This window comes from Erythrolamprus reginae, chromosome 2 (assembly GCF_031021105.1).
Source record: "Erythrolamprus reginae isolate rEryReg1 chromosome 2, rEryReg1.hap1, whole genome shotgun sequence".
Classification (NCBI taxonomy): domain Eukaryota; kingdom Metazoa; phylum Chordata; class Lepidosauria; order Squamata; family Dipsadidae; genus Erythrolamprus; species Erythrolamprus reginae.
In genome coordinates, this window is record NC_091951.1 from 22830108 (window position 1) to 22855926 (window position 25819).

General features: G+C 45.4%; 1 pseudogene; it reads left to right on the top strand.

Moving 5' to 3' along the window:
- The window catches only part of LOC139159959 (zinc finger protein 721-like), a 55274-nt pseudogene that overhangs the window by 15130 nt on the left and 14325 nt on the right, over positions 1-25819 (top strand).

Here is a 25819-nt window from a genome sequence, read left to right on the forward strand (position 1 = left end):
AGTCATTGGTTTATGGAATTCACTTCCAGAAGAGGTCACGACAGCTGTCAGCCTGGATAGCTTTAAGGCAGGATTAGACAGATTCATAGATGCCAAATGTATCTGTGCTTATTGAAATGGATGTCCAAGTGTCACCTCTATGTTGGTTGAGGCAGGCAGGGTTCCCATGGGTACCATTTGTTGGGTGTCAAAGAAAAGGGAGGGTTTTGCCTTCTCTTTCTGCTCAAGATCCCCATGGACAATTGGTGGGCCACTGTGTGACATAGAATGCTGGACACGATGGGCTTTGGCCTGATTCAGCATGGCCCTTATGTTCTTAAAAATCCAGGAGCATCTCGTATTATGACTGCAATAGAGCCCAGTTTTTTAATATTTCCCCCCCATTTTATGACTGTTCTTGCCCCGTTTCTTAAGTGAATCACCGGAGTTAGAACCACTTGTGAAATGAATTTGGCTTCCCCATTGGTTTGGCTTGTCATAAGGTTACAAAAGGTGATGACATGATCCAGGGACAATGCAACTGTCTTGAATCGGTTGCCAAGCATCCAAAGTTTGATCAGGTGATCTTGGAGGGTCATAAGTTTGAAAAGTGGTCATCAATCACTTTCTTCAGTGTTTCTGTAAGTTTGAGCAAATTGTAAATTGCAGTAAATCGACAACTGCACATACTTGTCTAAAATTTCGTATACCGTAAGTACAATTTATTTGTGGTTATCTGATACCTCTTGCTGTTTCCTCAGTACTTTTATGGGCCAAATATCTGGACCGAGCCCTTTCTCTGGCTGTTCTGCCTTTCCCATCCTTGCTTGTCTGAGGAAGGCTCAAGTGAGAGATCGGATTTCTCCTTCCGGATTGTTGGCTGTTGCACGTAAAGTAGTTCAGTTTGCGAGGATCACAGCCTGTTCCTTTAGCAGCTAAGATTTGTTTTCACACACAGTTATTTAATGAGTCTCTTGAGTCTGAACTGATTCCACCACATTTATCACTGGATCTTTTAAACCAATTGTCCCCAACCCCCCAGACGGTGGCATGTTTGGAAGTGGGTCACGCAAATAGTGTATGAACCTAGTTCCACTTGCGCAAGTAGCACGGAAATCTCCATTTGTCTGAGAGGTGGATGTGTGAGCCAGCTGCTTCCACAAATGGACCTGCACGCACCAACATGTCCCTGCTGGTTATAGAGGGCCACCCTCTCTCTCCCACCCTCCCACCGGTCGCTGGGCTACCAAACCCAGTCCTCGGAGAGGGGCGAAATACAAATCAAATAAATAAGTAATAAACAAACCAAATAATGTTGAAACTCATAAGAAAGAGTACAGAGAATAGCAATCAAGATGATCAGGGTTAGGAAGCTAAAAAGTGGTGAACTATTGCAGGAAATGGGCATGGCTAGTCCATTGAAGGACCAGGGGAGACATGATAGCAGTGGTCCAATCCTTGAGGGGCTGCCACAGAGAGGACGGGGTCAAGCTATTTTCCAAGGAGTGGGTCAAGGAGAGATTCAACCTGGGAGTAAGGAGAACTTTTCTGACTTGAGAAAAATCAACCAATGGAACAGATGTTGCCTTCAGAGGTTGTGGGAGCTTCATCACTAGAAGCTTTGAAGAAGAGACTGAATTGCCATCTGTCAGAAACGGTGCAGGGCCGTGATGGTGAACCTATGGCAATGATGGCGAACTATGGAACAGGTGGCACAGGTGACATTTGGAGCCATATCTGCTGGTAAGGGATGTGTTGCCCTCGCTCAGCTCCAAGGTGCATTTGTGTGCCGGCCAGCTGATTTTGGCCTTCAAAGAGGCTCTGGGAGGGCATTTTTGGCTTCCAGAGAACATCCGTGTGATTGCGGGAGGACGTTTTTACCCTCCTGCAGCTGAAGGAAAAACTTTGGTGCCTGGGAAGGGAGAAACCCGAGGATACTGGGCCCACTAGAAATTGGGAAATAGGCCGTTTTCAGCTTCCAGAAAACTTCCGAGGGTGGGGGAAGCTGTTTTTGCCCTCCCCAGGCATTGAATTATGAGTGTGGGCACTCGTGCAAGCACAATAGCGCATACACACGCTCCTTCGGCACCCAAGGAAAACAACATTCGCCATCACTGACCTATCGCATGCATGGCACAGGTGGCACCCATAGTTATATTTGCTGGAACACAAGGTGTTCCCCATGCTCAGCTCCAAAGCTGAAGGAAGGACTTTGATGCCTGGGAATGGAGAAACACGAGCCTACTGGGCCCACTACAAATTGGGAAACAGGCTGTTTTCAGCTCCAAAGCATGTGTGGGCACCTGTCAACTGATTTTTGGCTTGCACGGAGGCACTGCGAGAGCCTTTTGGGCTTCTGGAGGGCCTCCAGGGGGGCAGAAGAGGGCTGTTTTGCCGTCCCCGAGCTCCATGAAAGCCTCTGGAGCTGGGGAGGGCAAAAATGGCCCTACTGGGCCCACTGGAAGTCAGGAAATGGGGGACCATGGGCACGTGGAGGGGTATTGAATATGGGTGTGGGCACACTTAGAACCCACCCCTTTTATGACATAACATGACATACTACATAACATCATATATCAGCTTCTCTAAAGACCTATGTGTACCAATCAGGATCTTGCGAATATACAGTCATAATAAACCTTGGTTCAACTCTCAAAACAACACGACAGAGCACTGCACACTAAGACAACTAGACACAAGAATAGAATTTTCCTTAACTAATTTCTCTAGCTGCTTCTCCTCAATTCTGCTGTCCCCTGGGATATGTCGATGATCCATACTTTATTTTTCTCCACAATCAGGATGTCTGGTATGTTATGTTTCAGAATTTGGTCAGTCTGAAGTCAGAAGTCTCACAGTAGATTTGCTTCGGGCTTATGATCCCACCAGTTCTTTGTAAAATTATCATTATTATTATTATTATTATTATTATTATTATTATTATTATTATTATTATTTTGCTTCTTAACCACAATTATTCCTCCCTCCTTTCTTTAATTGCACCTAAATCTCTTTTTTCTTCAACGGTCTTCTCCAAATCCAGACTAATTTTTTCAAACCACTGAAATGTGCATTACTTTTGGCAAGGAAAAAAAAAATCTTCTTACACCAAAAGTTCCTGCTAAAATTTGCTGAGGCGTATTCTCTACTGCGGTGTTTTTCAACCAGTGTGCCGTGGCACACTAGTGTGCCGTGAAACATGGTCTGGTGTGCCGCGAAGAAGGAAGCTCAGGTTCCAGTCTCGCAACTTTTTGCTGAGAGAGAGAGAGAGAGAGAGAGAGAGAGAGAAAGAAAGCAAGAGAGAGAGAGAGAGAGAAAGAAAGCAAGAGAGAAAGAGAGAGAAAAAGAGAGTGAGAGAGAAAGCAAGAGAGAGAAAAAAAGAGAAACAGAAAGCAAGAGTGATAGAGAGAGAAAGCAAGAGAGAGAAAGCAAGAGAGAGAGAGACAAAAGGAGAGGAAGGGAGAGAGAAATGAGCAAAAAGGGGAGGAAAAAAGAGAAATGAGAAAATGATTGAGACAGAGAATGAGAGGAAAGAGAGAAACAAAAGAGAGAGAAGTGACTCTTAATTTAAAGCATATGATAAAAAGCACCCAAAGAATAAGAGAGAAACCCCCCCCCCAACCCTCACCTGTTTTGGGAAATGGTTCAAGAGTGTGTATACACACACAAGGGTGGGGAGGAGACGGATGGAAAAGGAGAGGAGAGTGTCTTAGGGTGTCATTTTGGTTGGTGGTGTGCCCCAGGATTTTAAAAAGTGTGCCGCGGCTCAAAAAAGGTTGAAAATCACTGCTCTACTGAACACCAGAATAAAACTCTTCATGTCTCTTATTTATTTTTCCCTTGCAATATTTGAGCTTTATATTTATTTTTCAGCATTTGCCTTCCTTAATTTTCCACTTTTTCTCTAGTTACATATGTGACTTTATTCCCTCCGTCTTCATTTGTCCATAATCGGGGCTTGTTTTCAGGTTAAAAAATTTCAAGGTCTACAAGTTTGAGGTTTCCCTTCGTTTTGGTACTTTTCTTTTCATGCCTCTTTTTTTAATCAGGATCTATACTTCAGGATTATTCACATTATTACAGTCTGTCTTTGGTGTTTCCAAGCCTCCTTGGCTGCCCAAAAGCATCCAGGCAGCTATAATAACTGAACTCGTTAAATAAAAAACAATACAAATCTTAATTTTCCTCAACCTGTCGTTTCCTTTTGTCCAGAGATCTTCAAACTTGGCAATTTTGATACTTGTGGACTTCAACTCCCAGAATTGTCCCGCAAGCTGCCTGTGGAATTCTGGGAATCGAAGTCACAAGTCTTAAAGTTGCCAAGTTTTTGAGTCCCTGTTCTAATCTAATGTCCACAATCCCAGACCCCCATTGGAACATAATATCCTTGCAGGGTCCTCAAGCTTTGCGCACAGGATGCTCCCCGGTCTCCCCGGATCCTCTCTCCCGGAAGAGCTCCCTCCCTATCTCCGCCTTGCAAGAGAACTGAGCATGCGCCGGCGTCTTCTCCAAAACAGAAACAGAAGGCGGGATTCCCCAGGCATGTTCCAGCAAAGACTTGAAAAGCTGTTCGCCCTTTCTGCGGTCTCCGGTTGTGCTCTCCCTTCACACACACAACTGTGAGTCTTCGGGCGAATCTTCCTAGCAAACGAAGAGGCTGCAGGGAAATTTTGCACTTGGAGATCGGGGTTCAGTGATGGGGCTTTTCTCCCGCGCTGGAGGCTCTTTGCATGGAGGGGGAGGGGGAGAGATCGTCTTTGCAAAAGAGAGATTCGAGCCTCTAAGTCAGTGTTGACTCCTGGACAGTTTCCCTGCCTATTTCTTGGCTCCGTTTCCAGAAGGGGTTTCCCTCCCCTCCCCCTTCCAAGGACGAGAGAAGCGAGCAGTCGGAGTCCCTCCTGTTAGCTTTGCATGCAAGGCTGCCTCTCCACGTGCGAGGACGTGTTCTTAACTATGCACGTTAGAAATGATATCAAAGTATCTTTTAAATTATATTAAATATATAAATATTGTAAATTATATCATATTAAATTATGATTAGGCAGAGAGAGCCATTTGGTTCAAGCACAAGGCTTAGAAACCAATAGATTTCTAGTCCAGCTTTTGGCATAAAAGCCTTGAGCCCATCCCAGCTCTCAGCCCAATCTGCTTCACAGGGATATTGTTCTGGGAAAAATAGTAATGTATAAAAATAACAAGGCATAAGAATAGAAATTTTTTTTAAAAAAAAACTAGGAAGTAGAAATTAAAAACACGTGGATGAGGGTTGCCCAGAAAGTAATGCACCACATTTTTCCTCCCAGCCTACAGTAATGGTATGGATGCAAAACTTTAGATATACATTAGCGTAGCAGTTTTTTGAAATGGCGTCTGTACGTGATGTACGTTACAAGCGTGTGTCATCATTGAATTTCTCACAGGAGAAAGAAATTGTTGGGAACATTGGCCAACGTTTGTGTACAGTTTATGGAGAATCTGCAGTCGACAGAAGTACGGTTAGTCGCTGGGCACAGGGTAAATCCATTAGAAGACGGAAATGGCTCCGTGACCGGAACAAGGAGTGGTACTGAAAGGGCATACATGACCTTGTGTCTCGCTGGAGGAAGGCCATAGAACGGAACGGAGATTACATGGAAAAATAGGGAGTGTAGAAGAAACATCATTCTTTCTTGTGTGAAAATTCCATGGTGTTGAATAAATAATTGTTGAAGAAAAAATGTGCATTACTTTCTGGGCAACCCACGTAAATGTGTTTTCCAATATTTTGATAGACGTTGATCCTGAAGGGTTCACTGCAATTTCCCCCATATGTAGGCAGTGCAAGCTAAATAATAAGATTTCACCTCCTTCCAAGACCTTGGTGGGTGCAGACATATTTCCTTACTTAATCTTCCCTTCCCTCTCTTTCCCATTATTCCATTTTTTTCCATTTCAGGTATCTAAGCTCAAAATATTTTCTGCTTCTTCTGGAATCTTAAGTATCTTGTCTGGGAAGAGAGCTAAATGGCCTTGGAAAATTTGGCCCCACCTCTATCTAACGGAAAAAACTATAAAAATCCTTGGGTCCATTTTGGAGCTGGATTAGAGATCAGAAAGAAGATGGAGGGACAACACCCAGCAGATGCAGAAATTAGAAAACACTCTGCAGCTGCTCAGCCATGGAGCCGTGGGAAGAACGGGGCAAGTCCTGGGCGGAAGAGCCACGAAGAGGCTTCCAATAGTCCAGAGGTTCAATGCTGTCACTTCAGAAAAATGCAGTTTCAGGAGGGGAATCGTCCCCGAGATATTTGCACTCGGCTTCACTACCTTTGTCATCAGTGGCTGCAACCAGAAAAACACACCAAGGCTCAGATGCTGGACCTGGTGCTCCTGGAGCAATTGCTGGCGGTCCTTCCCCCAGAGATGGCAAGATGGGTGCGGGAGTGTGGAGCAGAGACCAGTTCCCAGGCGGTGTCCCTGGCTGAAGGCTTCTTGCTGACCCAGGAGGAGGAAAAGATGAAAGAAGAGTTGCAGGTGGGAGAATGTAACCATGGCAACCCTTGTGCCTGTACAATATTGTTTTATCACTTGTTGTGAGCCGCCCCGAGTCTTCGGAGAGGGGCGGCATACAAATCTAATAAATTATTATTATTATTATTATTATTATTATTATTATTATTAAGAGGATCCCTCTGAATTTGTCAATCCCTTTCTGGCAGAGTTTTCAGGGATTATGAACTCCTGAGGGCATTTGGTCTCTTCTTCCAGAGGATTTGGGGCAATTCTTCCATTCTGTTTCAGCAATGGACATTGGGGTCTGCTAATGTCAAGGTGCAGTATGACAGATAATTTATTTCCATCTGTGTTCTTTGTTTCTCGTACTGCATCATCTCCAGAAATCTGTGGAAGCAGTGACTGAGTATAGAGAGGAGGGGAAAGATTCATTCAGATCTTCTCAAGAGTTGATCTTCAGGGAGAACATCCAGAAAGATCAAAGTCAAGACTCTTCGCAAGGTAAGAAAAGCTCTTTCTGTGTGAGGTGAGATTTCAACATTTAGCTGATTCTTTCGCGCCACTTTATTGGAGTGTCCCTCTTTAACAAATCTGCCTCCACTGTTTTTTAATCTTTCTCGCAGAGAGTAGAAAGCTGTCCTTGGATTCTTTAGATTCATCTCTTTGTGATGGAGCTGAAACGCTACTTCAGGTAAGGAGGAAAGTCACAAAAGGCCCCTGGATCAGAAGGCTCCTCCTTCTGTCTCCCAGGGTTTTTCTCACACACCATTACAAAAAAATATGTCCTTTTTTGACCTTTGAAAAGCATGTTTGGGACTGCCATCACCTGGTGATTGAGAATCCCCTATAGGCATATAGAGTTCTATTGCAACTGCTTTTAATTCCTCCATAAGGGTGTTGGAGTCAGTCCATTAGTCCCTGAGTGGATAAAGTGAGCCATTGGAAAAAATGTCAGGTGGGTTTTGCCAGTATTTTGTTCTGTCCACTATAGAAAGAATGGGAGTCACGGACAAGGAATTGATTTAAGACCAGGAATTGATTTAAGACCCAACTCCCAATTGCCCAAGAATATTTTAGAATGAGATGCCGTAAGGCATTCCAACCACTTCCAGCTTCATCAAACATGATTCATTTGGTCCATCAGCCAAAAGTGGTGAGATCTCATCTGAAATCTGCAGAAGATACCAATTTTGTTTACGTGACCTCTTCTCCTAAAATTGGTGAAAGAAAACTGATCCCGCTATATAGAGCGCTGGTGAGACCACATTTGGAATACTGTGTTCAGTTCTGGAGACCTCACCTACAAAAAGATATTGACAAAATTGAACGGGTCCAAAGACGGGCTACAAGAATGGTGGAAGGTCTTAAGCATAAAACGTATCAGGAAAGACTTAATGAACTCAATCTGTATAGTCTGGAGGACAGAAGGAAAAGGGGGGACATGATCGAAACATTTAAATATGTTAAAGGGTTAAATAAGGTTCAGGAGGGAAGTGTTTTTAATAGGAAAGGGGACACAAGGGGACACAATCTGAAGTTAGTTGGGGGAAAGATCAAAAGCAACATGAGAAAATATTATTTTACTGAAAGTGTAGTAGATCCTTGGAACAAACTTCCAGCAGACGTGGTAGATAAATCCACAGTAACTAAATTTAAACATGCCTGGGATAAACATATATCCATCCTAAGATAAAACACAGGAAATAGTATAAGGGCAGACTAGATGGACCATGAGGTCTTTTTCTGCCGTCAGTCTTCTATGTTTCTATCAAATTGTTATTGGGATTATCCGTTAATAAGGAAACCTTTGTCCTTGCTCAGGACGTTCTGTCTTTGGAGGACGTGGCCGTGTATTTCTCAGAGGAGGAGTGGTCTCACCTGGATGCTGACCAAAAAGCCCTCCATGAAGAAGTCATGCAGGAGAATTCCAGGAATCTGTTTTCTCTGGGTAAGATCCTTTTTCTGTGCTCAGAAATAGAAGAGAGTTAAATGTTATTTCTGGGGAGGGAAATCCTTTATTGACAGTGCATTCAGCAAGCATTCATAGCCCCTTCACTGTGTAGAATTTTGTTATGCTGCTACTGTTGTTGAAATTCATTATTTTTTCTCATTCATCTACTCTTGGTACCCAATAATGATGATGATGATGATGATGTGAAAACAAAAATGTTTGCAATCTCTGTAAATGTATTAGTTTCTAGCCTGGTGTTTTAAGCTTTTGAGCAAACCAACTTTATGGAAGAAAGAAATTTATTGAAAGAAAGGTTGGCAGACTGCCTAGCTTGGCTTTTTACCTAAAGAATTTTACCTAAAGTGTTCTGCTCATGAAATACAAAATACCTGTTTCATATAAGAATTTATGGAGTCCCTGAGGTGTAGAGATGGGGGCCAGGTGGAGGATGTGTGTAGCATATGGTGGGAGAGTTTTGCACATGCAGAAGGTACACCCACCAAGTAGCCACGGTTAATCACTATACCTAATTGAAGTCTTCAAGGAAAAACACTGCAGCAGGCTTTCTTGTAAAAATATATTTTACTTTTCTTCTTATCAAAATACTTCTCTAAATAGACTGTCAACTTTACACTTAACCACTTTATCAAACTATCTACAATACTCTCATATAACTCTTACTACATCCACCACTGCAACCACTAAGCACTAATCACTATCTACAAACCACCCAGCAGAAAACCACTCTATAACAAACCACACCCATGCAAGGGTGTTACTCCTATTATATATGTTACAGCCAATTAGGTTGAAAGCACAATTACCAAACCCATGATTACATACTGAATATGGCTTACATCAGCCTTCCCTATGGTTACAAACTATTTACAGTAGTATCTCGTGATACGAACCCCTCGCCATACGAACTTATCGAGATACGAACCCGGGATTCTGAATTTTTTTGCGTCTTCTTACTGTTGTGATTCAGTCTGAGGCTCCTCAGGGAAGGGCTGGAACTCTGCCGGCTCCATGCTCAGAGGGGGAGGACGAGGAGGAGGAGGAGGAGGAGGACCAGGACCAGGCAGACGGGGAGGAGGAATGTCAGGCCGAGGAAGAGGGAGAACAGCCTGAGACCCCCGGGGGGATCTCTCCCCAGCGAGTAGCCTGGAGTCCTTAGATGAGAACGCACAAGCCATCATCGATATGAGGCAGAGAAGAGCAGCACAACGAAGGGGACAATTAGCCAGGTATTTCCATCCCTAATAGGCAACAGCTGGGTTTGCGTGTGGTTATCCCCAGAAAGGTTGAAAAGGCAGGCCCGCCCTTCCTGTATTGTGGAGAGTTATCTTTTGGGAGTTCTGTGACCTTGCTTCGATCCTTGGCGTCTCTGATTCTGGTTTGTGGCTTCGAAGGCTGAAAACTTGGGGGAGGCGTGGGTTTTATTATCTACAGTGGTGTGTGTGCCAGCAAGAAGCCTGTTGTATTGTCTGGCCATCGTGACTCTTCTGTGAAGCCTCATAGCATTCCAGTTTGTAAGAACAGTTTTTGTTCTCTGTGTTTGTTTTCAAAGAGATAAAGTGACTTTGCTTTTTACCAGCGTGTCTGGCTGCTTTTTTCAGTTGGTGTTGAAGTCTGGGGGCACCCAGACAGAACACTTGCGAACTTTTTTCGCCTTACGAACCCGCAAGCGCTGAACCCAGAGGTTCGACAAAGGTTCGGGTTCAGGAGGCCTCGGAGAAGCGCCGCCGCCCATCTGTCACCTTCCGAAACAGCCGGGGGGCTTCTCGGAAGTTAGGCAAAAGTTCGGGTTTGGGGTTTGCCCAGCTGTCACCTTCACAGAAGAGCCGTGGAGCTGTCAGCTGGTTTGGAGGCTCAAACAGAGGTGGGGAATCCCAATAGGGAATTCCAGGGGTGGAGCTTTGACATCACGGAGATGTCCTCTCTGGCCGGCTGAAATCTGGACTCCAGACAATGCTCTTGTTTTTTCTATCTTTTGCTGCTTGGAAAACTACAAAAAGCAATAAACACTATGAAGGAAGTCAGAGATCTGTGCATCCTGCCACAATTTGTCTCTGAGGAAGAGGCTGTATCTATTGAGCAAGGTTCTGCCTACCAGGATTCAGGATTCCCTCCTGAACCTGGTCGCTGAGTCCGTGATGGCCCTTAGTTGCCTTAACTGACCGGATGACCTCTGGGAGGGATGTTTAGAGATATGCCCACTTGTGTACCGAGTTTGTCGTTAGTCTTAAGTTGAGGGTGGGGAGATAGTGCCATCCAGAAATTCCCCCTGACTTTCAAAGATTCGGCTCTGCAGACAGATGGAGATCAGACTTTGATTGAAGATGGGATCTGGTGGGTAGGTTGCTGCCCCAGCATGACAAGGTGTCCGATGCTCTTTGAGAGTTTGTGGCACACGGAATTGTCCCAGGTCAAAGATGAGATCAGGGCTGCCATCCCATCCTGTTATAGGGCTATGATTTCAGTTGGAAATGGGTCTTTCCTATAATCTTTGTTTCAGCTCTTCAAGTTTGGGAACAAAACCTCTGAAATCCATTTATGACTCTTTGGCTAAATTTCAGAAGAAAAGTTTTGATTGTTCTCTTTTCTTGCTACAGTTTTTCTTTTTCTTTTTCAAGGTTTTAATGGGCAAGAAAACAAGAATTGCAAGGAGGAACACCAATCAATCCATCACACAGGAGATTATCAATGCATAGAGCATGGAAAGAGCTCTACCCGTAGTACTGGTCTCAGTTCCCACAAGAGGAGCCACACAGGAGAAAGACCTTATAAATGCACAGAATGTGAAAAGAGCTTTATCCATAGCAGAAATCTTCTTCGACACAAGGCGAGCCACACAGGAGAAAGACCTTATAAATGCATGGAGTGTGGAAAGACTTTTATTTGTGCCACTGGTCTTAATTGCCACAAGAAGATCCACACAGGAGAGAAACCCTATCAATGCGTGGAGTGTGGAAAGAGCTTTACCCATAGTAGCAGTCTCTCTTTCCACAGGAAGAGCCATACAGGAGAAAGACCTTATCAATGCATGGAGTGTGGAAAGAGCTTTGGCTGTAGCAGTAATCTTCTTTGACACAAGAGGAGCCACACAGGAGAGAAACCCTATCAATGCACAGAGTGTGGAAAGAGCTTTGTCCGTAGCAGTAATCTTCTTCGACACAAGAGGAGCCACACAGGAGAGAAACCCTATCAATGCATGGAGTGTGGAAAGAGCTTTGGCTGTAGCAGTAATCTTCTTCGACACAAGAGGAGCCACACAGGAGAAAGACCTTATAAGTGCATGGAGTGTGGCAAGAGTTTTGTCTGTAGCAGTCATCTTCTTCGACACAAGAGGAGCCACACCAAAGAGAAACCCTATCAGTGCATGGAGTGTGGAAAGAGCTTTGGCTGTAGCAGTCATCTTCTTCGACACAAGAGGAGCCACACAGGAGAAAGACCTTATAAGTGCATGGAGTGTGGAAAGACCTTTATTTGTACCGCTGGTCTTAATTCCCATAGGAAGATCCACACAGGAGAGAAACCCTATCAATGCGTGGATTGTGGAAAGAGCTTTACCCATAGTAGCGGTCTCTCTTTCCACAGGAAGAGCCATACAGGAGAAAGTCCTTATAAATGCATGGAGTGTGGAAAGAGCTTTGTCTGTAGCAGTCATCTTCTTCGACACAAGAGGAGCCACACAGGAGAGAAACCCTATCAATGCACAGAGTGTGGAATGTGCTTTACTCGTAGTAATGATCTTGATTTTCACAAGGGGAGCCACACAAGAGTCACATAAAAGTTTGAAATATGGAAATGGCTTTAAAAGAGTTATGATCTCACTTTACATAAAAGGTTCCCTTTGTGAGAAAAAAACATGGATCCATGGAGTGAGGAAAGAATTTGTAAGGAGTAAAGCTCTTACTTGCCATAGAAACATCCACACACAAGATAAACCATATGAATAAAGGAATTGTGGAAAAAGCTTCAATAGAAATTTATGAAATAAAATCAATATGGTTTCTGCAAAGGCAAATTGTGTCTTACTAAGTTGTTAGAATTCTTTGAGGGTGTTAATAAACACACAATGAGGGTTTTTAGTGGGTATATATCTATATACACATAGTAAAATACATGATGAAGGTTATAGAGGAGATATTCATAGTAAAATATATCTAAGAAATAATAGAAAAGAAGGTATAGTAATAGGCATAAAAATCCAATAAATAAATAAATAAATAGAACATATCAATGAAAGAATAGAAGAAGAGATGTAGGAATAGAAGAAAGGTATAGGAGAGCAATAGGACAGGGGACGGAAGGCACTCTAGTGCACTTGTACTCACCCCTTACTGACCTCTTAGGAATCTGGATAGGTCAACCGTAGATAATCTAAGGGTAAAGTGTTGGGGGTTTTGGGATGACACTATGGAGTCCGGTAATGAGTTCCACGCTTCGACAACTCGGTTACTAAAGTCATATTTTTTACAGTCAAGTTTGGAGCGCTTAATATTAAGTTTAAATCTGTTGTGTGCTCTTGTGTTGTTGTGGTTGAAGCTGAAGTAGTCGCCTACAGGCAGGACGTTGCAGCATATGATCTTGTGGGCAATACTTAGATCTTGTTTAAGGCATCTTAGTTCTAAACTTTCTAGGCCCAGGATTGAAAGTCTAGTCTCATAGGGTATTCTATTTCGAGTGGAGGAGTGAAGGGCTCTTCTGGTGAAGTATCTTTGGACATTTTCAAGGGTGTTAATGTCTGAGATGCGATATGGGTTCCAAACAGATGAGCTGTATTCGAGGATGGGTCTGGCAAAAGTTTTGTAAGCTCTGGTAAGTAGTGTGAGATTGCCAGAGCAGAAGCTACGTAGGATTAGGTTTACAACTCTTGAAGCCTTCTTGGCTATATTGTTGCAGTGGGCTTTGGCACTTAAATCTTTTGTTATTAGTATACCAAGGTCCTTAACCGAGTGGGGATTGTCTGTGATAATTTGATTATTCAGTTCGTATTTGGAGTTCAGATTCTTCTTCCCAATGTGTAGGACAGAGCATTTGCTAGTTGAGATTTGGAGTTGCCATGTGTTAGACCACTCAGAAACAGCGTCAAGGACTTTTTGGAGAGTAGTTGTGTTATCAGTGGTGTTGAAGAGTTTTACATCGTTGGCGAAGAGGACACTGTTTGTTTGTTTTTTTATTTGATTTGATTTGATTTGATTTGATTTGATTTGTATGCCGCCCCTCTCCGGAGACTCGGGGCGGCTAACAGCAATAATAAGACAGCGTACAATAATAATCCAATAATAAAAACGACTGCGGAGTGTTGGTGTAACATGGGCATATTTGGGAAAGCCCATGATTGCTCTCGCAGCTGCATTCTGCACAATCTGAAGTTTCCGAACACTTTTCAAAGGTAGCCCCATGTAGAGAGCGTTACAATAGTCGAGCCTCGAGGTGATGAGGGCATGAGTGACTGTGAGCAGTGACTCCCGGTCCAAAGAGGGTCGCAACTGGTGCACCAGGCGAACCTGGGAGAACGCCCCCCTCGCCACAGCTGAAAGATGTTTCTCTAATGTGAGCTGTGGATCGAGGAGGACGCCCAAGTTGCGAACCCTCTTTGAGGGGGTCAATGATTCTCCCCCCAGGGTAATGGATGGACAGATGGAATTGCTTGTGATGTAATCGCAAAGGTCATTGATGTAGAGAATGAAGAGCGTTGGTCCCAGTACACTACCTTGGGGAACACCGCTTTTAACTGGGTCGGGGGTGGATATGGTGCTTCCTATTTTGACCACTTGTTGTCTGTTTGACAGGAATGCTGTAATCCAGCTATGGAGGGATCCTGAGATGCCATAGGATTTGAGTTTTAGGAGTAGTTTGTCGTGGACCACTGAATCAAAGGCTTTGCAGAAGTCAATATAAATTGCATCTGTAGATTTCCCTTGATCTAGAGGAGTTGTCCATATATTTTTGCAGTGGAGGAGCTTCAGGTTGCAGGATAGTTTTTTTCTGAAACCAAATTGTTTGTTAGAGAGCAAATCATTAGTTTCTAGATGGACTGATTTGTTTATAATTGATTCCATGACTTTGCATGGTACGCAGCATAGTGAAATTGGTCTGTAGTTATCTACAAGAGAGGGGTCTCCTTTTTTGAAGATGGGGATGACCATTGCTTTCGACCATAGCTTAGGAAGTGTGCTGGTTCTGAAGGATTTTTCAAAAATTATGCTTAGTGGTTCAGTTATGGCAGAAGAGAGCTTTTTTAGGAAGTAAGCATATAGACCATCTGGTCCGACTGATAGAGAAGGTTTAAGGTCACGTAATGCTTTTTCAACTCGGTCTTCAGTGAAGTCTACTTGGGTTAAGTCGTTGAGGGAGTTTGAGGTGCGATTGATGAAATTGGGGGATGAGCCATTGCTGTGAACAAAGACAGAGTCAAAGAAAGAGTTGACGAGGTTGGCTTTGGATGAATCATCATGGTATTCTTTGTTGTTGGGTCCTTTGAGAGGTGGGATAGGTCTAGAGTCTTTGAGTTTATTATTGACAAAGTTGTAGAAAGCTCTATTAGATTTGGTGCGTTGGAGGCTTTCCTCTTGTTTATTTATTTATTTATTCAATTTATATACCGTCCTTTTCCGTGCTGTAGTAGTTAAGGGCATACTGTTTTTATTTGATTGCAAATGCTTTTATATCGGCTTTTGAAATGGGAAACTTGTCCTTTTTTGTTTTTCCTCCAGAGAGATTTTTTTCTTGTTTGTAATTTTCTTATTGAGATGGGGAGGTTATTTTTTTTGTTTATGGTACATGTTAGAGGTACATGAAGTCTGATGATAATTTTCATTTCGAGTAGGAATGTGTTGTAGAGGTCATCAGTAGTGTAGCATTCAGAGAATAGAATTTTCCAGTTTAATGTTGAGAGGTGGGCTTCAATGAGTTCGTACTTCGCTTTTTTGAAATTGAATTTTGGTGTTGTATTATTTTGGTGGTTCATAGTGTGGCTTAAGTTGAGACTGAAATTTATGATGCTGTGATCGCTGTTGGAAAATGGTTCTGTTATTTGTAAGCCATATATTGCACTTTTGCTGTTGTAGAAAAATGAGATCCAGACAGTTATCAAGTCTGGTATTGTTAGTTACCAATTGGTCGAGTCCCAGATAGGTGACGGTATTATATATAGTAGAATGGATGGGTTCCATTTAGTTGATATTGTAAATTTTGACTTTCAAAAGGCTTTGGACAAAGTCCCTCACCAAAGGCTCCTAGAAAAGCTCTTCAGCCATGGAATTAGAGGACAGGTCTTGTCCTGGATTGGTAACTGGCTAAATTGTAGGAAGCAGAATGTGGCAATAAATGCACAATTCTCAGGATGGAAAGAAGTGAGAAGTGGTGTACCCCAAGGTTCAGTTTTGGGACTTTTACTTTTTAATTTATTCATTAATGATCTGGATGTAGAAGTAAACAGTGAGGTAGCAAAGTTTGCTGACGACACTAAATTGCTCTGAATAGTGAAAAGCAATGTTCCCTCTAATTCTTTTTCGGGGTGGGCGGAAAAGTATAGTGTCTGAGCGGCAGTCCCCTTGGGACTGGGTGACTGAAATGTAAATAAATAAATAAATAAATCCCTTCTTTTTTATTAAAAGAAATCAATAATAAAACAAAACCAGAATCTACTACTATTAAAACTAAAACAACCAGCAAAACCAAAAACGTAACTATTAATAAAAACAGGTCAGGGCTGGGTTTTTTTTCCCTCTGTTATTATTTAAGTGCTTTTACCATATGCTTTAAATCAAGAGTCACTTCTCTCTGTTTTTCTCTCTTTCCTGTCATTTTGTGCCTCAATCATTTTCTCATTTCACTTCCCCCCCTTTTTTCTATCACTTCTTTCTCTATCTCTTTCTTCCACTCTTCTCTATCTCTCTTGCTTTTTTTCTCTCTCTCTTTCACTCTTCCTTCCTCTCTCCTCTTTCTTTCTTTCTTGCTCTCTCTCACTCTCTTCCTTCCTATCTTCTCTTTCTCTCCCCTCTTGTTCTCTCTTTTTCTCAGTTTCTGTCTCCCTGTCTCCTTTCTCTCTCACTCTCCCTTGTTTGCTTTCTGGTTTTCTTTCTTTCTCTCTCTTGTTTTCTTTCTCTTGCTCTCTCTCTCTCTCACTCTCTCTCTCTTGCTTTCTCTCTCTCACACACACATTTTCTCTCTCTTGTTCTCTCTCTCGCTATCTCTCCACCCTTTCTATCTCTCTCTCTTTCTCATTTTGCTCTGTCTCTTATTCTCTCTTTCTCTCTCTTCCCTTCTTCTCTGTGGAGGCTGGCGAAGGTTTTTTAGTTTGAATGTTCCGGGTGGGCTGGCAGGGGGATGGGGAACACATGCGCCCGACATTCAAACTAACCTTTGCCGGCCTCCGCTGTGAGAAGAACGCCTGCCCCACCTCTCCTGCAGCCCCTTTGCTGACACCCCGGGCGAAAGTGCTCTAGGGGAAGAGACTGCGAGAGGGGCGGGGCGGGCGTTCCCAAAGCGTTCGGAGCGGCTAGCAGCCGGATGAAGAGGATGAGAAGCCGCAGCTGCCACTGCTGCGGGAGGAGCTGCATCCCAATGCGGGAAGCGGAGGAGTAGAAAGAGGGGCGCATCAGACGGGCGGGTGGGGTGCAGCGGTGAGAAGCCAGGGGCACAAGGGGGCCGGAGGCACTGGGGGGCAGGGGCAGCCACGGCTCCTTGTGCGGCCTTAGAAAAGGGTGCGTGGGGGGGCTGTTTTGGGGTGCGCAGGCACAAACCTTATACAGTGATGAAACGTGGAATTGATTGTCGGGAGCTCCAGAAGGATCGCTTCAAATTGAGTGAGTGGGCAACAAAGTGGCAAATGCATTTTAGCCTAAACAAGTGCAAAGTTATGCATATCGATGTTAGGTTTTTGGTGGACAGCCCAATGAAGATGTATACCCAGTGTGCAGCAGCAGTAAAAAAAGCAAATTCCATGCTCGGCATGATTAGCAAGGGAATTGAAAATAGGTCGGCAACTGCTGTATTGCCTCTGAAACCAGGTTGCAACGCCTTAGTCTCTTCAGCCTTGAAACATGGTGTTGAAGGGGTGACTTGATCAAAGTCTATATATTATTATTATTATTACTATTATTATTATTATTTAATTAATTAATTAATTTGTATGCCGCCCCTCTCCGAAGATTCATGCATGGTATAGAAAAGATGGATAGAGAAATATTATTTTCTCTATCACAAAATATAGGAGGTGGGGGCACTCCCTAAAGCTCATAGGGAAGAAAGGACAAAGTGAAATATTTCTTCACCCAGAGAGTCATTGGTTTTTGGAATTCACTTCCAGAAGAGGTCACGACAGCTGTCAGCCTGCATAGCTTTAAGGCAGGATTAGACAGATTCATAGATGCCAAATGTATCTGTGCTTATTGAAATGGATGTCCAAGTGTCACCTCTATGTTGGTTGAGGCAGGCAGGGTTCCCATGGGTACCATTTGTTGGGTGTCAAGGAAAAGGGAGGGTTTTGCCTTCTCTTTCTGCTCAAGATCCCCATGGACAATTGGTGGGCCACTGTGTGACATAGAATGCTGGACACGATGGGCTTTGGCCTGATTCAGCATGGCCCTTATGTTCTTAAAAATCCAGGAGCATCTCGTATTATGACTGCAATAGAGCCCAGTTTTTTAATATTTCCCCCCCATTTTATGACTGTTCTTGCCCCGTTTCTTAAGTGAATCACCGGAGTTAGGACCACTTGTGAAATGAATTTGGCTTCCCCATTGTCTTGTCTTGTCATAAGGTTACAAAAGGTGATGACATGATCCAGAGACAATGCAACTGTCTTGAATCGGTTGGCAAGCATCCAAAGTTTGATCAGGTGATCTTGGAGGGTCATAAGTTTGAAAAGTGGTCATCACTCACTTTCTTCAGTGTTTCTGTAAGTTTGAGCAAATTGTACATTGCAGTAAATCGACAACTGCCCATACTTGTCTAAAATTTCGTATACCGTAAGTACAATTTATTTGTGGTTATCTGATACCTCTTGCTGTTTCCTCAGTACTTTTATGGGCCAAATATCTGGACCGAGCCCTTTCTCTGGCTGTTCTGCCTTTCCCATCCTTGCTTGTCTGAGGAAGGCTCAAGTGAGAGATCGGATTTCTCCTTCCAGATTGTTGGCTGTTGCACGTAAAGTAGTTCAGTTTGTGAGGATCACAGCCTGTTCCTTTAGCAGCTAAGATTTGTTTTCACACACAGTTATTTAATGAGTCTCTTGAGTCTGAACTGATTCCACCACATTTATCACTGGATCTTTTAAACCAATTGTCCCCAACCCCCCAGACGGTGGCATGTTTGGAAGTGGGTCACGCAAATAGTGTATGAACCTAGTTCCACTTGCGTAAGTAGCACAAAAATCTCCATTTGTGGGAGAGGTGGATGTGTGAGCCAGCTGCTTCCACAAATGGACCTGCACGCACAACCATGATCCTGCTGGTGTAGAGGGCCATCCTCTCTCTCCCACCCTCCCACCGGTCGCTGGGCTACCAAACCCAGTCCTCGGAGAGGGGCGAAATACAAATCCAATAAATAAGTAAGAAACAAACCAAATATTGTTGAAACTCATAAGAAAGAGTACAGAAAACAGCAATCAACATGATCAGGGTTAGGAAGCTAAAAAGTGGTGAACTATTGCAAGAAATGGGCATGTCTAGTCCATTGAAGGACCAGGGGAAACATGATAGCAGTAGTCCAGTCCTTGAGGGGCTGCCACAGAGAGGACGGGGTCAAGCTATTTTCCAAGGCGGGGGTCAAGGAGAGATTCAACCTGGGAGTAAGGAGAACTTTTCTGACTTGAGAAAAATCAACCAATGGAACAGATGTTGCCTTCAGAAGTTGTGGGAGCTTCATCACTAGAAGCTTTGAAGAAGAGACTGAATTGCCAGCTGTCTGAAACGGTGTAGGGCCGTGATGGTGAACCTATGGCAATGATGGCGAACTAAGGAACAGGTGCCACAGGTGACAGGTGGAGCCATATCTGCTGGTAAGTGATGTGTTGCCCTCGCTCAGCTCCAACGTGCATTTGTGTGCCGGCCAGCTGATTTTTGGCTTGCACAGAGGCTCTGGAGGGGCATTTTTGGCTTCCAGAGAGCATCCGGGTGGTTGGGGGAGGACGTTTTTACCCTCCTGCATCTGAAGGGAAAGCCTTTGGTGCCTGGGAAGGGAGAAACACGAGGATTGTGGGCCCACTAGAAATTGAGTAACAGGCTGTTTTCAGCTTCCAGAAATCCTCTGAGGGTGGGGGAAGCTATTTTTACCCTCCCCAGGCATTGAATTATGAGCGTGGGCACTCGCGCAAGCACAATAGCGCACACACATGCTCCTTCGGCACCCAAGGAAAACAACGTTCGCCATCACTGACCTATCGCATTCATGGCACAGGTGGCACCCATAGTCATATTTGTTGGGACACAAGCTGTTCCCCATGCTCAGCTCCAAAGCTGAAGGAAGGACTTTGGTGCCTGGGAAGGGTGAAACACGAGCCTGCTGGGCCCACTAGAAATTGGGAAACAGGCTGTTTTCAGCTCCAAAGCATGTGTGGGCACTTGTCAACTGATTTTTGGCTTGCATGGAGGTTCTGCGAGAGCCTTTCTCCGTACTGAAGGAGCGGGTCCAGCAGTCACATGGGTTGCTCATGTCCAATCCGGTGGAACTGAGCCTAGTATTAAAAAAGCTTGCCGGATCCGCCCCTTCCCCAGAATTCGCTCAGTTCGCATATCCTGCGGTTGTATTGTGATAGCTCGTTCAACATTCGTTCAACATTCTAACACCTTCCCTTCGATCTTTTCCTTCAAAAATAGTAAGACTGTTTATCCTTATTTGTTTTACTTGCACTAATAGCGCCAGCCGTTTGCGGCTCGGCTTTTTTCCCTTGGAGAAGTTGCGGTTTCGTTTTCCCCCGGCGGTTTTGCCGTGTACGATCCCCGCGGCCGCTTGTGGATTCCTTTAATCCCTTGGCCTGGAGGTTCTAGTGCAAGTATTAATTGATTGCCTTATTGATTCTAATTATTGCATATATATTAAAGGGCTTAAAATATACCTCCTGCGGAGTGAGACGGCTTCTAGTCTCCTGGACTTAGTCGATCGCTTCCCCTTTAAGGCATATTCGGAGCGATTTTTAGGCGCGAAGGCCTTCGCGCCCTTTTTAAACTAGGCCTCTCGTGTTGGCCTCCTGCCAGCCGCGTAGGCCTCAGTCCACCGCGTGGATCCCGGAGCGGGCCTTGGGGGTCCCAGGCTAAATTCTCCACCGGCTAAGCCTCCAACCAGAGTGCCTTGGTTTACTTAATTGAAAAGTTTAGGGAGGCTGGCCCCGCTGGATTTGGGGGCACGAACTCTGGGTTTGCCCAGATTGTCCTCACGTCTCAGCAGCTTCGAGGCCTCGAAGCAGGATCCATTCCTCTTGGGAAGTCCTTAAAATTCTTCTCCCTTTCTATTCAGTTATTGGCTCAGCCTTGTCTTCTGTTAAATTTCAGACTATGGCTTCCTTTCCCAAGAGAGGCACAACTAAAGGTCCCAGAGAGGCCAGGCCTACAGGCGATGAGATTACTAGTATCCCCCAGGCCTCTTCCTCCTCTTCTCCTGGGGCCCGCCCCTCGACTAAGGTCACCAGGGCCGAGAAGAGAAGGGACCTAGCCCTACAAAGAATCCATGACAAATCAGCAAAACGTTTAAAAGTGCAGGCCCAAGTACTCAGTAGTCAAGACCCCCCAGAGGCTTCTAGTCTACCTCCTTCTGGGGTCCCTGTGTTATCTCTGGATGAGCCTAACCTAGACAGACCCCAACCTAACCTATGGGGCATAGGGCCAGAGGAACCAGATATTATTGAAGATCCCTCCCAGCCAGGATCCTCCCAGGCCTTTAGGGATTCTTCTGCCATTCCTGCTGATATTTCTAATTTACCTCCTGAGTTCCAATCTATTTTTGCTGTGTTGTCTAAGGCCATTGATGCCAAACTCTCTTCCATCAATGAGCTTCCCTTACCTCCTCCTCCTCCTCGTCCCTCCCGCCCCTTGGGTTCTTCCCCAGCGGTTAGGGCTCCTATTCAGGATGATTCAGATTCCTCTCAGGACGAATATGAGGATATGGAGGATGATGAGGACCCTTTCCAAGGGCTATCAGATGATGAAGAATCCCAAATAAAGGTTCCTTCTCCAATTACCATTTTCCCTTCTCAATTATTCAAATCTCTCCTCCTCAAAGCTAGGATTTCTACGGGATTAGCGGCCCAGGAGAAACAAGCCTCCACTTCCACTGATCCCCCGGAGGAGAATTTACCTTATTTCACTGAGGAACAGGAGGATAACGAGGTAATTCCTATGCCTAAATTGTTTAAAGATGCCTTACTCAAACAGTGGGATTTCCCAACCTCTAGTCTTAATCCCTCAACTAAAGACAGGAAGTTGTACAAACTTTCCTCTTCCTATGAAGAGCTTCTATCCTTTCCCAAACCGGATGAACCTGTCAAGATCCTTCATTCGGCAGCGGCTGTGCCGGGAGAGGCGGAGGAAGTCCTCCGCCCAGAGGACAAGCGCATTGAACAAATGCTCAAAAGAGGATTCACGGCAGATTCCTGGGCCATTAAAAGTTCTGCAGCAGCCTCCTTTTTCTCCAGAGCCACGCTGCTGTGGCTTCGCCAACTTCAACAGCATATTCCTCCCGATGACTTGAGAGGTCAACAAGACTTCAACAAGGTCTTTGCAGCTGCCCAGTACGTGGCTGATGCCACCTTGCAATCTACCAGATTTTCTGCTAAGTCTATTGCAGCTTATACAACGGCAAGGAGACTCCTATGGATTCGCCCTTGGCAAGCGGGAGTACGCCAGAAGTGGCAGTTATCCCAGGGACCCTTAAAGCGCGACCTTCTTTTCGGTGATCTTCTGGATCCTCTCCTCACGGAAACCACGGATAAGAAGAAAGTTTTGGGTCCAACCACAAAAAAGGCTACCAAAACGCAGTCCTTTCGTCGCCCGGGGCGCCAGCAAGATCAAGCGGCGTCCTATCAGAGATCTCCAGGTCAGTATTCCCCCCGCTTTCGTTCCCAAAGTAGGAACTCCAGGGGTAGAGGTTTTCGCTTCCAAAGGGGAGCTTCTTCTAACAGGGCTTCAAAAAAACCTAGATGGTAATTTTCCCTCTATTCCCATAGGGGGCCGCCTAGCTCATTTCGCCTCAAATTGGCGTCTCACCTCCAAGGACCCCTGGGTCATTGACACTGTTCAAACTGGCCTTCTTTTAGAATTTATTTCTCCTCCCCCCAAACGTTTTATTTCCTGCCCTTCTCCCAGGTCCTCCTCAGATTGTAACCGTATGGAGGAGGCCATTTCTCATCTATTGTCCATCAGAGCCATTCAACCGGTTCCTTCCGGTCAGAAGGGCCTAGGATTTTACTCCATTTTATTTATGGTTCCAAAATCCTCTGGAGGTTGGAGAGCTATTTTGGATTTAAAGAAACTAAACCTATTCATCAAATATAGGAAGTTTAAAATGCACTCCTTATCTTCTATTTTGGCCGCCATTCACCCCGGAGATTTCATGGTCTCCCTAGACCTCACTGAGGCCTACCTTCACATTCCTATAGCCAAATGCCACAGGAAGTTTTTACGTTTTTCCTTTCAAGGCAGGCATTTCCAGTATAGGGCGATGCCATTTGGCCTTTCCTCGGCCCCTCGGGTCTTTACAAAGCTCTTGGGGTCCCTGGCGGCCTATATCCGGTCGTCTCCCATTCACATTTTATGTTATCTCGATGATATTTTAATTCATGGGAACTCCCTAGAGAAAGTGAAAACAGACCTTTCTGTCACCATGTCAGTCCTTCAGGACCATGGTTTTTCCATCAACTTTGAAAAAAGTCACCTCCAACCTTCCACATCCATTTCTCACCTGGGTTCCATTATCAATTCAGAATCTTCCCAGGTTTTTCTCTCTCCTGAGAGAAAACTCAGTATAGGGGAGTTAATTTCTAACATTTTATCTAATTCTTCTGTATCCATAGTAACTCTGTCTTCCCTTTTGGGGAAGATGGTGTCATGCATAGGCATCATTCCCTGGGCTCGCCTTCATGCTAGGGAACTCCAGTGGCTCCTATTACCCTTTCAGAGATCGGGGCACAGCAACTCAAATCGGCGCATTGTCATCCCACCAAGTGTTCGCAGATCCTTCAAGTGGTGGAAGTCTCCGGCCATGGACAAAGGATCCCCGTTCAGATGCCCGGATCAATTTGTCATCACCACAGATGCCAGTCTATCGGGATGGGGCGCCCACGCCCAGGGGATGATAGCCCAGGGCACGTGGTCCCCGGAGGAAGCTTCCAGGCCAATCAATTGGCTAGAGTTAAGAGCCGTTTCCCTGGCTCTGAAGCATTTCTCTCCTCGCATTCCCAACCGGCACGTTCTCATTCTCACCGACAACATTGCCACAAAAAGCCATATCTGCAGACAGGGGGGCACGAGATCCAAAGCTCTCATGAGGGAGGCCCTCAAGTTAGGCCTTTGGGCGGAAAAACATCTTCGGTCGCTCCTAGCCGACCACATCTCGGGGAGCCTCAACGTCCAGGCGGACTGGCTATCTCGAGCAACGATAGACCCAGGAGAGTGGAACCTCCATCAGGACCTGTTCCATCAAATCAGCCTCAGATTCGGCCTACCAGTCCTGGATCTCTTCGCGACCAATGTGAACGCCCAACTCCCTCGCTTCTTTTCCAGATTTCCATCCCCGGGAGCGGAAGCAATCAATGCCCTCCGGAGTCCATGGCCTCCAGGCCTACTCTACGCATTCCCTCCAATTCCAATTCTCCCGGACGTGATTCACAAGGTTCTCACCGAGAGGGCCCGGGTAATCTTAATCGCCCCTCATTGGCCCCGCCGGCCCTGGTTCGCGGACCTCCAACAGCTGTCCGTCCAGGACCCTTGGCGACTCCCCGTTTCGGGGGATATGCTGCGGCAGGGGGCCTCATTTCATCCAGACCCGGAGTGGTTCCACCTCACCGCCTGGCTGTTATCAGGAGAGACTTAGAACTGCGTGGTCATGACCCCGATTCAGTGGAGGTCATTTTAAAGGCCAGAAGGGGTTCGACCAATCGAATCTACGACCACACGTGGTCCAAGTTTCACCAGTGGTGTCTACAGGAAGGTCTATCCCCTCTGTGCATCCCCATACACAGAATTATTTCCTTCCTTATGCAAGGCTTCCATAAAGGGCTTTCCACCAGCACCCTCCGGCGTCATCTGGCAGCCATTTCATCTGTCCTAGGAGGTCCCCGCAGACAGCCTCTCCGATCCTTCCCTGAAGTTCAGGAATTCCTCAAGGGCATAGCCAACCTCAGACCTTCCAAGGTCCACAGGTATCCATCCTGGGATTTGCCACGGGTTCTCCATTCCCTCACGCAGGCACCATACGAACCCCTAAAATCGGCGTCCCTCAGGTACCTATCCTTTAAGGTAGCTTTCCTGGTGGCTATTACCTCTGCCCGACGCATTTCGGAGCTGGCTGCCCTCTCAATCAGGCAGGACCTTTGTCAATTCCATCAGGACAAGGTAGTCTTGCGACTGGACCCCACCTTCTTACCCAAGGTCAGTTCCATGTTCCACAGATCTCAGGATATTGTCCTACCTTCCTTCTGCCTCCAACGAGATCATCCCTTGGCAATTAGATGGCACACCCTGGATCTCATCAGAGCGCTGAGGATCTATATCCAACGCACAGGACCCTTTCGGAGGTCAGAAGCACTTTTCGTAGCCTATCATCCCAGAGTCATGGGGGCCAAAGTGTCTTCAACAGTAATAGGCCGTTGGATCAGAGGGACTATATCTAAGGCCTATGAGTCGGCTTCCCTCTCAGTTCCAAGGAACATCACAGCGCATTCCACCAGGAGCGCAGCCACCTCGGCCGCTTGGGCGACTCAAGCCCCGTTGGAGGAGGTCTGCAAAGCAGCCACTTGGGCCTCGCCAAATTCCTTCATCAGGCACTACAAGATTGATTCTTACGCTTCGGCGGACGCTGCCTTCGGCAGAAGGGTACTCCAATCCGTTATCTCACACGATAGCAATCTAATCCCACCCTAGGGACCATCTATTGGGTATGTCCCATGTGACTGCTGGACCCGCTCCTTCAGTACGGAGAATAGGCGTTGATTGCTTACCTGAACGCCTCTTCTCGTACGGTGAGCGGGTACAGCAGTCACTTCCCGCCCTTGTATGTGTCTTCTTCACCTTTCTATAATCCTTTTTCCTCTAACAATGAGAGTTGAACACTACAGAGCTTCACAACTGAGCCTAGTCTATGGATTCGCGAATTCTGGGGAAGGGGCGGATCCGGCAAGCTTTTTTAATACTAGGCTCAGTTCCACCGGATTGGACATGAGCAACCCATGTG